This window comes from Toxorhynchites rutilus, chromosome 2 (assembly GCF_029784135.1).
Source record: "Toxorhynchites rutilus septentrionalis strain SRP chromosome 2, ASM2978413v1, whole genome shotgun sequence".
NCBI lineage: Eukaryota > Metazoa > Arthropoda > Insecta > Diptera > Culicidae > Toxorhynchites > Toxorhynchites rutilus.
In genome coordinates, this window is record NC_073745.1 from 238,616,534 (window position 1) to 238,633,999 (window position 17,466).

Sequence of the window (17,466 nt, forward strand, 5' to 3'; positions counted from 1 at the left end):
TGGCGATATTTTTGAAAAAATCAGTGTTTTCGAGTCGATTCAGTCAGCGCACAAAAATGTTTTTTTTATTTCACAGAACAAGGAAAAGTAAACAAAGGCGCGGATTACGTTAAAGCATTACAATTTTCTGGCAATGGCTGTCATAAGGTGGATTGGAAGATAATGTTTACTATATACATTTTTATCACGTCAATCTATCATTCCTTGTAAAGGTTATGATTTCCGTTTTAACTTACACCAAATTTCAACTTTCCCCGGTGTACCCTATACCTGAAGATGTATTTTCAATTGTTTGAGTGCACGAATAATGATTATTACGCTGTTGACAGCGAGATGCGTGGATGTTGTCTGAAAATCGGTACTTTGCTGCTGGTATCGGTTCAGAAGCAACGGGGTGTCGCAGAACGAATTCCAATGAATATTGTGAAACTTTAAGCGTTACATAAGGGTTTTTGAAATATCAAAAAAAATTCAAAATGGCGGTCATTTTTATTAAAAATGAGTTATTTTTTATGAAAAATCGCCGTTTAGAAACTTATAAAAAATCAAACGGCTATGTAACGCTTTAGATAATTCATCTTACATGCTGATAAAAAATGTTATCCAAATCGGTCGAGTAGATCCTGAGATATCGGCACCACCAGTTTGAAAAACATGGTTTCGAGAAAAAATCGTGCAGCAACATTATATTTCTTGAGGTGCATGGTCGGTTTTTGAAATTTGATTTGACCATTTTTGCTGCCACCCTTTTTTGACGTAGGACTACGTCTTTCTTTTCTATACTGGGGTGTAAGTTCAAAGTTTCGAAAACGAAAGCGTTACGCCGGAGAACACGATTTTTAGTGTTAATAGCTCCAAAACAACTGAACGAAATGGTATGATATACACTTCATTCGAAAGATAAAATGTCTACGCGTTATGTGCTTGTTACTTTTTGATTCAAAAACTTGTTTCAATAGCCTTAAAATTGCTTTCAAAACAGTCTATTGAAATCACACCAATCGGTATTGAAGCGAGTGTCGCTAGGAAATCCACTCAGTTATGATTACGCAACGATTGAGGTACCATCGCAGGAATGAATGGATGTTTCCCTAACACAGACTTGAGAACCATGGAGCCAGGGTAAACTAGCATTGCAAATTAGATGCAAGCAGCGGGAACTTTTGTACTAGTTTGCGTTTTTGCAAATCAGAATGTTTCCCTAACACAGACTTCAAACAATGTAGCCTGGGGAAACTGGAATTGAAAAATTGATGCAAGTTGTTGGTACTTTTTACTCGTTTGCGTTTCTGCAAATCGGAATATTTCCCTAACACGGATTTCTAAACCATGGAGCGTGTGAAATTGGCATTGCAAATGAGATTTTTGTACTCGCATGCATTTTTGCAAACTAGAATGTGTTTTCCCAACACAGATTCCGAAACCAATAAGTTGGGAAAATCGGCATTGCAGATCTTGGAAGTACATTTTTACACTCCAGAATTCGTTTTGCTTACACGGTCTACAAAAGCGGGTACAACTTCTATGCATACCGTGTGATGATTAGGCAAAATATTGATACATATTTGCTGCGATAACCACTACCATAATACATGAATTGACCTAAACAGGGATTTGTTTGCAATTGAATTCACAAATTGTTTCATTCATTCACTAGTTTAAACAATAATTTAATCAATACATACAAAAGATAGCTCTGCGCAGCAGCGATATCGTACCCAATGAGGAACATCCAAGGTGCGATTATTGCAAATCGAAGAAAACACAAATTATTACTAAGCCAACGGCAGTCCTACGTCAACCTTGCGGTTATATCATAGGTATAACCCATTTATAGTTTTTTTAGTTAAAGTTATCATCGTAAGCGCTTATGTGTCCGAATTTCGTTGCATTACGAAATTTGGTAATATTACTCTCCAAATTTTCATAATTTTCATATTTCTGAGTGATGACGGCGGCGTAAGTAGTAGTAATTTGTCTACTTCTCTGGAGTCATTGGAGTCATGATTGAAGAACAATCTATTATTGTAAAACAGCCATTGAAGCAATCGTATGCTCTGCAATTCGGATCCAGTTTATTGATTTTACAGTTTGTGTATTTTTCTCGCGGGAGCAAGAATATATAAGCTTCACTGGTTTCTACAAAACCACACAATCCATCGACCCTGCTCCACAAAAACTTTTCTGCTAAAGTATTAATCCTCAAATTTCCTTTTAGATTAAAATTTTATCCAAAGTGATAAGCTAGCGAACTCTATGAAATAATTTCGTCAACAATGCGATAGTTTTTGAGACACCACAATCAAGAATGTTTCTTAGCGATGTAGATTTGCAGTCGATGGTTAAGACCTTTTTTCTGAAATCTGTTGCATTACGAAACAGGATAATCTGCGGTTGATTTCTTTTCAGCGGAAATTCACTGATGATTTAGAATTCCCCATCAGTCTTTCAATCATATGGTGTGGTACCCATTTTCCGAATTTTTTTTTTTTGCTAGTCGCGTGGGAAGTTCACAGGCCTCGGCCATTTACAGTTGGGTTTGAATGAAATCTATGACGCTTTCCGGGCTTAGACAGCTACACCCCTACCTTCTTCCACGTGATCAGGATTGATTGGAACATCAGTCGGGGATTAAAATTTACTGTGCGGCTGAAATCCTTCACAATCCAATGAAAATCATAATTTACCGAGCACAAAATAACAAGACCGTATATCTCGTATAGAAAATTGATAGCTCCATCATTGAAAGAGCGAACCCTGAAAGGATTTTTTCCTCTCTCGATGTGAAAAGGTTAACGAGGCATTAATGTCAAATGATTCATAAACATTTTTCACTACACAACGTTTCAATAAAAACACGATCTCTCTGGCTTTTCCGGACAAAAGATTATCATACTTGACGATGTTTCGTGTCAAACCAGGATTGAAACATCAGAAAATCCAACTACAACATACACCTATGATCTGTGTCGAGGACCGCAGCCTGTTGCCCGGGCAGCGTTGTCATAGCATCCATCATACCCCTATCTTGGCGAAGCGCAGATCCAACAGCAGCTCGAATCTGTGCTCTATGCTATAAACCCAGAAATCAATGTTTGAGTGTAGTGTAATGATTATTTTCGAGCTGGGAGTTGTGACAGCCAGCGGGAAACATAAATTCTGAAAATGACAATTTTACAGCAATTTTTCCTCCCATCCGTTTGGATACATCGCGGTTTACGATTCATGGCAGGGTGCAATGGCGAATAATCAATCGCAATACTAATTAATCCGTCTGGTTCCGATTGGCGAGGACGACAACCAGTCAGCTCACCCTAAACGGATCATCTCTGCCTCTGCCGATTGGCACCAAAAGACACGCTGGGGAAGCGCATTGATTGCTGGCAGGATTTTGCGATATTTTATGAACATCGCGTCGGATTGCCGTATGCAGCGGAAGGATAAGCGCTACCGGTGCCAGCAGAAATGGCGGTTGCTACGGCGCTGAAAGGCCCATTGAGCAAACTGTGTAATAAAATAGGGTTTTTTTTCTTCTTTCCGCTGTATGGCGTTGAATGGCGTAACAATGTCGCTGTCACGGGCTTCGGGGTGGTGTTTCCCATTTTCCCCACATATGTCGATAGAAAATTGATGTCCTTTTGTAACCGGTAATTGAGGAAGCGAAGCAGCGGCCACAAATTGTTCCGATGAAGTTTCGTTTCCAAAATATATGCACAAGAATGTTTCGGGCCGATTCGATACGGGAAATTCACATTTCGTTCAGTGTAAATTCATGTAATGATTGACTAAATGTTATTCTTTGTTTCTTCATTGGCATGATGCCATCGAGATTATCTCAATAGCGGAACAAAAACGCGTAATGGGAGTTATAATACAGCCATTCAATGTCAAACCGATATAGTAGTTCTCAGATTTTCGTAAAAAGTGGTAGTTTCGTTCTTTATCGCAAACTATAAGACCCGTATTCTTTTATTTTTTATTTTTTTTGTTAGGGTGCCCATTTTCATTTTAGGGTGATCCGAAATATCATTCTTTTTCCCCTATTTCCAAAAATGACATTTTTCAAAAATTCATAACTAGTGAAGTACTGAACCGATTCAGACGGTCAACATATCAAATTAAAGCTTATAAACTAGTCATGGTTTGACCAGCTCTGATCATGGCTTGTCCAAAAAATGATCATGGCAAAAAATTACCATAGCAGTTTTAGAAATCACTATTTTTGAATGAAAAAATCGAATTTAAAAGTAGATGTTGCATTTCTCATTGCTTGAGTTTACTGTCATCATATTGATCCATTCATAATTTAGGCTTTCTTCAGAGTATTGCCTTTTCTTGTGCATTTTAAAAGTGTTCACCTCAACACACTCAACACAGAGAAACTTTATTTCTGCTATGCGCGAAGGACACAACTTCCATTCGATCCCCCTGACACTAATTCATACCCGCGTATGCAATATTACTTTTACGTCCATATAAAGAGGAACGAAAACATGATTTCTGATGCAAAAAACAAGTTATCCCATCAATGGACGGTTTGTTGTCTACCCATCGTGAACTCAAACCAACGAACTCAGACATTTATCAAGTATGCTATAAAGGTCCTCGCGTTAGTATTAGTTAGTATTAGGCGTGCAAAATAGCACACACTGCACGTTATTTTATACGTGTAAGTAATTTTCGTCAAACCACGTTGAACTCAAACATCGATGCATGCGCATGTACATGGGAGAGAGAAAGAGAGGAACGAAATCGTTTTGGGGGAAGTCACTTAACACATTGACGTCCGCATGATTCGTAAAAAAATATGCGCTTGGCGCCGGCAGCGCTAACTCGGATTACTTGGCTTGTCGCCGCCCGTTCTTGACATTATCGGGAAATTAGAAATTGAAATAGAAATAGATTTAGATCTAGATCTAGAAATAGAAATCTAATCTTATCGTTAGTTTTCATAAGTTCTCAACCCTATTCCCCTAATTTCATGAAATTTCGAAGATATACATACGTAAATATCACAAACATGTCCGTATTCCCCCCACTATATGTCAATGCGGATAATCATCGAATAAATGTTCTACTATTCGGTCTGTTTTATTTTTATTAAAAACATTGAAAAACCTTCGACCGATTATTTCGAAAAACAGTACATCGAAATGCAAGAAACTGCATGTAAGTTTGGTAAAACACGAGTTTCGAAAGATATAATAAAAGTTCTTCTTAATATGTCCGTTTTTCCCCACCTTCCCTACTTATAAAAACATTAAAATTGATAGTCTGTGTATGTTATTGTTACTTAAACCAAACCTCAACAGAATGCAAATGATACTCAAGTGCTATCGCCGGCCACTGAGATACTATGCGCACGTAACCACTGTGGCGTCGCCGGCAGTCAGGCGCTAGTTTACGTGCGTAACCACTGTGGTGTCGCCGGACGCCAAAGTGTTAAAAATGCAATGAGGACAATTTGACTGGGAAGAATGAAATGACATAGTCGAGTCGGTAGAGGGAGATAGCGACTAAACGCCCGACTGACTGTTCAATCGTTTTGGCGGTGAAACTGCGTGAAGAAGCCAAAAGTCATTACTAACTGACTATGGATATAGTCAGTCAGATAGTCAGCTGACTATCCACAGTTGACTATAACTATGCAGAGCCCAGCATAGAAATCATGAGGACAAAACAACATTAGTGAATTGGACAACTCATGATCAGAATTGAGGTCATCGAAAGGCATTAATTAAATGGTTTAGCCAAGTAAATCTAATACAAATGGTGTGCAACCATGAAGTTTACAATATTTGTAAATGTTATAATCCACAAAAAGTCTAAATACGTGCCAAATAATCATCTGTTGATTGATTAAAAGTTAGCTCAAGTGAGGGGCGCATATACACAAATAGAATGTGGATTTTATAATCCCTTAAAACATGTGAATCCGTAAAAATATACTATAAAAATACTGTAAATCATGAAGAAGACAATATTATTTATATGTTTTGAAATATTCGAATACCTAATTTGACACACGTGCGCTCAACTAGAGCATCTAATAACGACAAACCATGATCATATTTTCGACTGAACAAACCAAAATCATTTACCTTATGATTTTTCAAAGTTACCCGATGGTCCAAAAAATCATTTTTCACTTTTTTCCCAAAAATGACTTTTTTCAAAAATTTATTACTTTTGAACTACTGGACCGATTCAGATGATCGACATATCAAATTAAAGCCTACTAGCCTTTTTTGAAAAAAAAACACACTTGCCAATGATTTGGATTATAATCACATACATCCAGTCTAGTCGCATAGAAATATTGAATGAAGACTGAAAACATGTTAACTTTGAAAAATCACAACTTAAAAACGAAAAAATTAGTAAAAAAAATTATAGGAGATTATGTCCAAGATACGACCGCGTTGTTGACGTAGAACTACGCTGTTATTCTATATAAGTCGCTTGTATATACCTTCGGATATTATTCTATAATGCTTTGGCGCATCTTAACGTCTGCTTCGCTATACTGTCAGTTTAATGCATTGATGCATTCTCAAAGGCACCAACGAAGCCCTTATGATGACGGAAAACAAACAATGTTAACTGTTTGGAAAAAGACTGAATTATGCCACACAGCTTGTACTCTGCTGTAACACCCATCGATGCGAATTCGCTGATGAGTTTGTCAAGAGCGACCGCCTTCACCTCCAGCGGGGGGAGCTTGATTTTGGTTGCTGTCAGGGTAACGGCGTTTACATTTTCGACCGACGCGCCGAAATCGCCTACTTCGCTGTTGTTCGATGCGATGTCACACTCGCGAAGGCTCGGTTCAGTGCGAGCGCTTTTCACTGCATCAACATCGCGTGCATCATTAGATGACGCTTGCTTCGAAATTTCATTACTCCTGGCAATGCGTTCGTTTTTTGCAGGGCTCGAGCTTGCCTTCCTCTTCTTCTTGCTCATCACACACTACATGAAGCGTCCAATTTATGACGCGGAAAGAAAAACACACGATACGAATAACGCGAAAAACGATCAGAAAACCCAAACGACGATATCCACGTTGGATTACCACTGGTGGGGTCCAATCTTAGATCGAAGCACAGCGAAAGCAAAGTGAACTGGATTGCTCAACAGTCCGATGCCGAATGAAAGTTTACCTCAGCAAGATCCACTGTTTATACTCTAGGCAAGTATTCCCCTTCATTCTTCTACTTTTCCTTTGTTCACGGAGACTTTAAATCCTACGATTTCCCCTCTGTTGGTCGTCGATAAGTTGCCCGTTATTGACAGCTCTGTTCGGAAAAGCACACAAATGGACAGAACAAATATATGGGAAAATGGAAACGCTTAAAGTTTTCATGAATTTTAACCATTTACAAACCAGGGGATTCTAATGTATAGCATATTAAAAAAATCTTAGGGAATTTCCGATTCGTTAAGTATGTTAATCGCCAAAATCCGGTTCGCGGTAAAAATAGTTATTAAAGTTAACTTTATTTCATAAAAACGTGACCTGTTTTCTGATTTGGCACCCTTAATGAAAGACGTAGTTCTTCGTCAAAAAACTTTTTAAGTTAAACGGTTTCTTTTTGATTGAACATAATAATAATACAGAAAATGTACTAAGAGCTAGAAAATAATTAAGCAAGTAGCAGTTCGCAGTTATCATACCCCTTCCTTCATTAATCAAGGACATTTATGAGCTTGAGCTTGGGTAGACTGTACAATTCGTAGTTGCTCTCCGTGATTGACCTGAACCAACAAAATTGCACAAAAAACACACAGAATGACGCTTGGGACTAGCAAATCATTCTCGTTGTGCAATTTTCGGTGATTCGAGCCTTAAATGGTCAATAACGACGCCGGCCACGTCCGTACAGTCACCATGGGAAGGGAAGGAATGTTAGTATGATCGCCGTCGCCCGAAGGCCAGAAGGGTCGCTTCTATCGCGTGGTTCCCTAGCGAATATCATGGAAGGGATAGTTGTTAATGGGAAGAAGTAGAATCTGGATTCACTGTAGTAAGTGATGTAATTATGTAAACGATAACTTTCGATCAGTCGACGAAACAAAAACCCTAAAATCTCGTGTTACCACACACAGTACAAATTATCTTTAGATATCCTGAGAAGGAAAACCAATAAATTTCATTGGAGTAACTGTATATTCTATTGTTTATCGCATGTATTTTTCATCGAAATTCAATCGCGATGAAGATCGCGGTGAAGAGTTTTCTTTAGAAAACCTGAGAAGGTAATCGAGAAAAATCTATATAATCTATAATTTATCGTACGTACCTTTCATCGAAATAACTCGACCCGATCACTACATAGAACAGGTTCTTTGCTTTCACATTGAAGCGATGCGATGGAGACACTGAGTTGTTTATTCGTTCTTGAAAGTGTACATTAAAATTTCATGGAGCCGCGTGGTAATCAAATTTTAATATTTCGAATTTGATGGAGACGAAAATACACTGCGTTTCATAAATATAGAACCACTCCATTTTTCTGAGTTTCCAGAGATATGTAAAATAGTATATAGTATCTAGTCACTCTTCTACAAGATTAACATCAATTTCACATCATTGATAATAAGTTTCTAATTCGTAGATCATCTTTAGGTCTCAATCAAATCAAATGGGGCTGTCTCGACCAAGCTGCGCCATGTTGTGTACCTTGTTCTACGCAGAGAATACTGCTCGTTCAAGCTCTCCAAATCATTCATACTACTTGTAAGCTGCATCTACTATTCGTACGATCACTCCTCATAAGTAAGCATAAGGTTTTGATTTGGTAATTTGGTAAATAAGCTGACCAGTCCAGAATCTAAAGCCCCGGATTTCATGAATTGATGCCGAAATACTCAATTATTACGGTGTTTTTAATGAAAAAAGCAGTAAATGATTCTGAAATATTTCGTCGTACTTCTGACTGTTCATTCGTGTTAATAAAAAGCTATCTGAACCGAGCCTTTCTGAGAAAATTCTCCTTATTCTCGCTATTATATTCTACACTATATACTTCAATTCAACCGACTTCTTACATATCTCTGGAAACTCAGAAAAGTGGAGTGGTTCTATAGTTATGAAACGCAGTATATTAATACAGAGCAATTCCACGCCACGCTGACCCGACCTTCTTCGACTTTTTTTCAAGTTGGTACTCTTGATGGGATCTACCTTAAAACACTATTTTATATTTTATTTGGCCAATTTAAATTACGACTCTGATCTTTACTTTGATTATTTACTTTTATTCATCGGACTATTGTCTACATGAAACTACTTAAAATTATAAACTCCGTATATTCCCAATCCGTGCGAGAAATTGAGCAGAAGATTCTCCAAATTCAAATAGATCTTCAACAGTCGTAAACATACGAACCATAGCTGTGAGCGGTTCATTGTACCCGAAGGCCGTTCGATGATATCGTGGTTGAAGCATAGTTCTAGTTCGTAATGGCCTCGGTGGCACTCGGATATCCAGCAACGAGAGGAGCCTCGAGCAATCGACCTTAGCATTCAGAAGCTTTGCAACAAAAACCGCTTGTTGATTCTTCCGTCGACGTTCCAAGGTATCCAACCTCAGCAAATTGCAGCGAACAGAATATGGTGGGGGATTTTGCGGATTGCGCCATGGTAAACTTCGTAATGCTATCCTGATGAACCTGCGCTGAACACGTTCGATCCTCAAGCTCCATGTTAACTGGTGAGGAAACCAGACCACCGAAACATTTTCCAGGATTGGGCGTACCAGTGAGCAATGGAGAGCTTTCAGGCAATGGGGATCAGAGAAGTCTTTTAAGATTTTGGACACAAATCCAAGCTGACGATTTGCCTTGGTAATCAGAGCCGAGCGATGAAGGTTGAGCGTAAGTTTCTGGTCCATAAGAACACCTAGATCACTGAATTGATCGGTTCTTTGAAGAATTTCACCGTTTATGGTATAGTCGTAAGTGATTGGTTGTTTGATGCGAAAAAAAGACATTACCATGCATTCGAGAATACTGACCGTAAATTTGTTTCGACGGCACCATTCAGTAAATGTATCTAATAACGACTGAAGACGCATACAGTCCTCAGCAGTCCGCACGATAAAATACAACTTCAGATCATCAGCATATGCTAGTTTACAGCCATCTCCAAGTGCAAGCAATACATCGCTAAAATACAAAATGAACAGCAAGGGGCCAAGATTGCTACCCTGCGGCACACCCGACATATTCGTAAAACACGAGGAAGTAGTGGAATCCAATTTTACACGCAGACATCTGTCAGTCAAATATGAGCTAAGCCACGACGTGTCCCTTACTGACACGCCAAGTTTTAATCATTTTTCCAACAAGATATCATGGTTGATGGTGTCAAAGGCTGCTTCGAGGTCAGTATAGATGACATCTACTTGGGCCCCATTTTCCAATTGCTCAAAACAGGTCGTTGTAAAATTAATCACTAGAGATGTAACATTTGGTGCGCTCGAGAATGATGTTGCTCACAACAATTTCAAATAGTTTTGAAGCAGATGAAAGGTTGGTTATCCCTCTATAATTTTTCACGTCTCGTTTGTCTCCTTTTTTTATGAACCGGTACCATGAAAGACTCCTTCCAGACCCTAGGAAATTTAGATTCCACGAAAGATTTGTTGAATATTTTACACAGTGGCTCAACAAGAGCTCCATTCGTACGGCAATATACGGCAGAAGGGATTCCTTTCTGGTCCAGGTGAAAATGTACATTTAATTTTCTTGATTGCATAAGTTACCATATTGTGCGTTATTTCCAAGGCATCAATGTTAACTAGATCCACCGGAACATCCGATACAGCCGAGACAAGGTCCTCCGGACTAATTAATTCAGAAGTAAACACTCGCCCACTGATGATTCAACATCATTTGAAAATATGCTGGGAGGTACAGTCGAATTTTTCCGTTTCGAGTTTACATAGCTCCAGAAGTTCTTTGGCCTTTCGCCTCAGATTAGTTTGAACTCGCAAAACGTACCATTTGATCTAAACTCAAAAGATTACGATACTCGTTGCACGCCAAGTGGAAACTGCGTTTATTTGCCGATCAACGATTACGTAGAAGTCTGCGTTGCGAAGCATTCCGTTTCCGTTTCAATTTCCGCAACTGCCGGGTGCTCCAGGCAGGAGAAACAGTAGGTCGACGAGTTGGGACATTTGAATCCATCCAATTATTTAGCACGGCACACAACGTTTCAGCCATTTCGTCAACAATCAGTCCATCGAGAAGAGCATTAACGCCAGTCAGGAAATCAACTAGAGCATGGAAATCAATCTTGCTATAATCTTACGCAAGCTCGACATTTTCATTCATATCTTGCGACGGTGCATCTTCGTCAATCAGAGGTGGAGAGGAGATGACAAGAGGCGGATGGTGAAGGTCAGCTGGCAGAAGTGACGAAACGAATCTCGAGATTTCCACAAGCAAATCAGAGGAACAAAAGAACAAGTCGAGAATTCGCCCTATGTGGTTGCACTCAAGATTCCTTTGGCGCAAATTGAGGAAATCCATGTCATCAATCAACAGGGAGCTAGCCATTGATAACGGAACATAATTCACGGGCTGGATCAGGCCATCAGAACTACTCCAGGAAATTCCAGGTTGATTATAGTCACCGCATACTAACAAGAGATCGTCATCAGAGTCATTTTTCGCTAGTTCATCAATGGACGCAATATGCCCATTTAGTATATTGAGGTCCTTGCTCTTGTCTGGCGGAATATAAATTGCACACAGCAGTATCCGCTTGGATCCAATCGTAATCGATGCACACACTTGCTCTAACGTTTCCCCACTGGTTACAGTTATCCTGTTACTGATGGTGTACGGCGATTAGAACCCCTCCAAAACTCGATTTGTTGCTATTGTTACAGCTTCGGTCGCATCGGTGGACAGTATAGTTGTTACCAAAAAGCTGCCTCGAATTGATCGCATCGTAGAGCCCCGTCTCAGTTAAAATGATGACATCAAAATTGTAATCCAGGGTGTTGCAATAGAAATCGTCGATCTTGGTCCGTAGTCCGCGAACGTTTTGGAACTAGATCCATAAACCATCGCGGGTTTTGTTCTGCAACAAGCAATCATCAGGCGCAGGAATAATTGGTGAATGATATAGACCAGGGATGGCCAAACGGTAGTCCGCGGTCTACCGGTCGCCCGCGTAGGTATTCCGAGGCGCCCGCTAGCTGGTCTAGGATACTGTCACCTCCAAACGCAATGGATTAAATATATAATCCCATCTATTGCCGTGAATATTTTATAAGGTTTTTAAGCTAACCTTGATAAAACATATCAGTTGTAAGAGTAGATTTTTCTTCATTAATGTTTCCGTTCTAATATTTTCTTTAATACTTAGTTGATCGATTATAACTGGTAATAAAGCAAAAAATTCTCACTAGGAACAATTTCAACAAAGTTTTCTCCAGGAATATCATTTGTTGAACGACCAATTGAAAATGCTGGAAACATCCGGTATAAGATTTCGAAAATCAATAGAAACCGAGTTTTAAGTCAGTATTGTAATTTTAATTTTAAAACTATGATAAGTAATGTGAATTAAATGTGCAGATTTATTTCAAGAAATATAGCCATGAATGAAGCAACAGTGATGAATGACAAATTGGAAATTTCTAAAATTAAATATTTGGTCCTATTATGTAATTCTAGGTGAACAGCTCTATTTTTTTTTCCAAAATATATATTTTTATCAAGGCTCATATGGCGTTAGCCTCACGGGGCCGGGAGTCCAATACTTTGACAATTTTTCTTATTATCTATGTTAGTAATATGTAACCGATTACTCGCGGTTGGCTCGAGGTTAGTATTACAAGTGTTGTCGTAATTGGGATGTTGCTGTCTCCAATGCTCTGTACGTGTGCCCGACACGGGATACTTCCTATTTGGATGCAGCTGACCATTAATCAGCAACGCCCCCCTAGTCTGTACCTCATATCTAGCGTGGTGCGTCTTTCTCGACTTGAGGAATCCAGGATAGAATGGTCACTAGCCGGCGCAATCATCAGCTCGTGTAGAGTTGTCATGAGCGGTACAACCTTTGGCTCTTGTTGAATGATCCGTGGACTGCACAACCTTTGGCCCGTGTATCTGTAAAGAGTGTGTGTATGTATTGCTGCGACTAAGTAAAAGTTTATAGATCGGATATGAGGGATATGAAACAGGGACACAACGAAGGAAACATCATTAAACGTTGACATCGGCGTTTCTGAGGAACAGGTATAGATGAAGCAGAAGATTAGGATCACGGCTACCTAAGATATCCCGGACGGGGATATCCGATTGTCTGCCTTGTGCTCTCAGTACTCTAGAGAGCTGAGAGCGAGCAGCATGGAACCGGATACACGACCAGACAATATGCTCGATGTCGTGGTAGCCATCGCCACAATCACAAAGATTGTTTGCTGCGAGCCCAATGCGATAGAGATGCGCGTTTAGGTTGTAGTGATTGGACATAAGCCGAGATATCACGCGAATGAAATCACGACCTACATTCAATCCCTTGAACCATGCACTCGTCGAGACCTTAGGGATAATCATATGTAACCAACGACCGAAGTCATCTTCACTCCACATGCGCTGCCAACTAACGAGCGTGTGCTGACGAGGAATGTGAAAAAAATCGTTATAAGCAATTTGCCTTTCAAAAAGTGTGCCTTCTGAAGCACCCACCTTAGCTAGCGAGTCCGCCTTCTCATTCCCCGGAATCGAGCAATGAGAAGGAACCCATGCTAAGGTAATCTTGAATAATTTTTCGACCAAAACACTCAATAGTTGTCTTATTCTTGTTAGGAAATAAGATGAGCGTTTATCAACTTTCATTGAGCGGATTGCCTCTATTGAGCTGAGACTGTCTGAAAAAATAAAATAATGGTCGATGGGCAGTGTTTCAATGATCCCTAGAGCATAGTATATCGCACCCATTTCAGCGACATACACGGAACAAGGATCTTTGAGTTTGAAAGAGGCACTGGAATTTTCATTGAAGATGCCGAAGCCAGTGGACCCGTATGTTGCTGTTATAGATACAGTCGGGTGAAAATTGTCGGCATAATTTTTCGAGCTGTTTGGTTTGTTTGTTACATTTCTGGCGTTTCGCTTTGTGAAACATTTCATCAACGTTTCAAAATATGAATTTTTTTTTGTTTGTTTGAGAAAGAACACGATTCGATAAGATTTTATAGATTTACAAATTACGAAAGTTTGTTCGCTGTGATACTTATATGGATCGAATCGACCGTTCGATTGAATTTACATTATAGGGTCCAATATTGCCTATAGAGGGTCCCCATACCTCTAGGTAATTGAGGAATACAATAACCATCCCTAAAAAAATCAACGATATTGATTAATAGACTTTACAGAAAATAAAATATTACTTATCAATTATTTAGTAACCGATTATTTTTATTTTATAGAATAATTCATCATTGAATATTTATTAGTATGACCTATGTTTTCCTTTAATTAACACGTTGAGACCCGCCTCGGTCCGACGTTGAGCTTTTTGGTAGGAAAGCGCTAACAGACAGGGACTGACAGTTACAAAATAAGAATATAAAAATACATATGGTTTGTTTTCGGATGGTTTACAAAATCTGACTACATACTAGTCGAATTTCTGACAATTTTCTATTCATGCAATAAGTATCTTTGGGAGCTGGGACCGACACCGATATTGTGCAAACGCTCTTGATGCGGGTTGAATGGAAAGCGCAGCAAGAAAATTCGGAGCTCAACGTGCTAATCCTCCTATACTCGATCATACAGTCTCTCAGACATAAACTTTGTTTTGAGGAGCCTGAATTAAAAGACTATTGAAACTAAATGAAGTTGAAGAAAAGGTGTTTTCTGGAGTTTTTTTTAATTTGATTATAACTTTTATTACTTAATAAATACAACTAACGCCTATAAATACACAATGGTAAAATTACAGATACAGGCACAGTCTGTGATACCGTGCGTTAGTATACGGGTCATGATTTAAAGCGCGAGTACAGAAGGGTTAAAAGTTTGTTTTATTCATTTTCTAATGACTTTTTGATACCGTCAACGTTGGTAGACCGCCACCCAACATTTGAACAATTAGTCGCCCGTAATGCCTAAAAGTTTGGCCACCCCTGATATAGACACTCACCTCTGGTGGAAACCCTAGAGTTTCCACCATACACAGAACGTCGCGAGGAATGATTATTAGTAATGGTGTTGACCCTAGGGCTTCCACCGTCCACAAGACAGAGCCTTAAGTAGATGCCTGAGTATTGCCGTTGGATCCACGCTGGTTTTTTGAATAGTCGATGAATTCACGGAATAATAATCCATCGGGCCAAGTCGATGCGTCGAGAGCGAGGTCTTTCAATGATGGATCCAGTCCGATTTTGAAAGAAACGAAAGTCAGCTTCGCAGTTTCTGCCTCCTTAGGAACAAGACGTACAACATCAGCAATTTTTTGTATGTCGTCAACAGTTGCTAACGGATGCAATCCAGATAGGTTTTCTTCTTCTTGAATGGCGTTAACGTTCCCTGTGGAACTTTTGCCGTCTCAACGTATGCATTAACAAGCGTCATTTATTAATACTTAGTTTAGATTTCTTAAGCCAAATAACACGCCTTGAATGTAATCCGAGGGGCAAACTCTTGAATACGCGTGACCACAGTGCAAGTCGAAGGCAATTTCTTTGACGAAAAATCCTCCGGCCAGAACGGGAATCGAACCCGAACACCTGGCATGATAATGTGAGACGCTTACCACTCGGCCACGGGTGCACCCTCTAATAGGTAGTATAACCAGAATTTAGGAGCGGGAATCGATGGTGTCAGGCATGGCAGAGACAAGTCACTGAGATCATTTTTTTTGGTCCCACGGGCAGAAGAAGTGCCATTCACTTCGCCTTCATTACCACGACGACGTTTAATACCAAGTCTGGGCCATGTATTTTCCATTCTTGGTCGTGTTGGTGGGTGTTCGGCAGAGTTATCAAAGGAGATGCATTTGTCCACTTTATCATTCATCGATTTCACCAATTTGGTGAAATCGTTGTCCACCAATTGGCATGTTGCACAACTCCTTGCCTTGTGAAAATAAATCTCTGCTTGCTCGACTTAGGTTGAAACCACAACATTGCGTGCTTATGTGGAAGTAAACCTCACAAAAGCCACAACGTAGTGGCTCAATTTCGTTTATCTGCAGCTGGCATTCTCCGCATTGTTTTTCTCAATCTTCCAACAATCAAAACAAACGGTGGAATCCAAAACTCGGGGATGTGGTCTCGAGTTATATCCTTTGGGATCGTTATAACAGTATATTACAAATGAACTTCACACTTCCACGATGTAGACAGGTCCAAGTAAACAGTCAACGACGAAAACAGATTAAAATAATATAGTCAAACTAGTAAAAAACAAACTCCCAACAGACAAATATTAACACATTGCAAATATGCTGGGAATGTGTTTGCAGCTAAGTTATGAGAAAGTTATGAGAAAGTCGACGAAGAGAAAATCGAACATAATCGAGCCAGTATATAATCGAGTCTGTTTATAATCGAGTCCGACCTGTATAAACTAAAATGGAAGACCAAATGTGTTGGTAAGTGGAAAACCCGAGTAATGAATGGTCTGGTTTGAGCTGGCTCATGCCGGGGATTCGGGTTCGATTCCCGTTCTGGTCGGGGGATTTTTCTTCCGGCTTGCACTGTGGTCACGCGTATTCTAGGGCTTGCCACTCCAGAGTATATTTAAGGCGTGTTATTCGGCATAGAAATCTCAATCAAGTATTACTAATAAAAATGACGCAAGTAATGCTACGTCGAGAAGGCAAAAATTCCACTGGAACGTTAGAGCCATCCAAGAAGAAGAAGAAGTAATAAAAGAAAATTTCAAAGGGCCACTAGCGAGAAGGACAACGAAATACACATGTTGAAGGAGGAACTGAAACGCCTCAGACCACAAAGTAGTGAATCGGAAAAGGACAAAGAAATCGAAAGATTACGGATGGAATTGATACAAACGAAAAACATATTGGAAGGATTGAAAAAATTTCAGGAAGAAATCGAAGAATTAAAATGCAAAGACAATCAAGCTACCGGACAGTCCACGTCAAACATATCCAACTTCTCAAGCCCAGGAACGAAATCACCGAAAACTAAGAAAGTTAAATCTACCATTGACATCAGCAGTGATGACAAACACGATGCATCACAAAATATGTATTCTGTCGATAGAACTTGAAAAGCCAAAACATGTAAAGAGGAAATCTGGCCGTTCCCGTAAAGCGCAAGCTACGAGAAAGAAAGCAACAGATGAAAACTGTGACTCCAGTGAAATGGAAGTTTTTTAATAGAATCATTCAATGCCACGTCTTTTTTCTCAAACGTACATGTCTAACACGAAATCCAGAAAATAAACATCATCACATCAATTTTC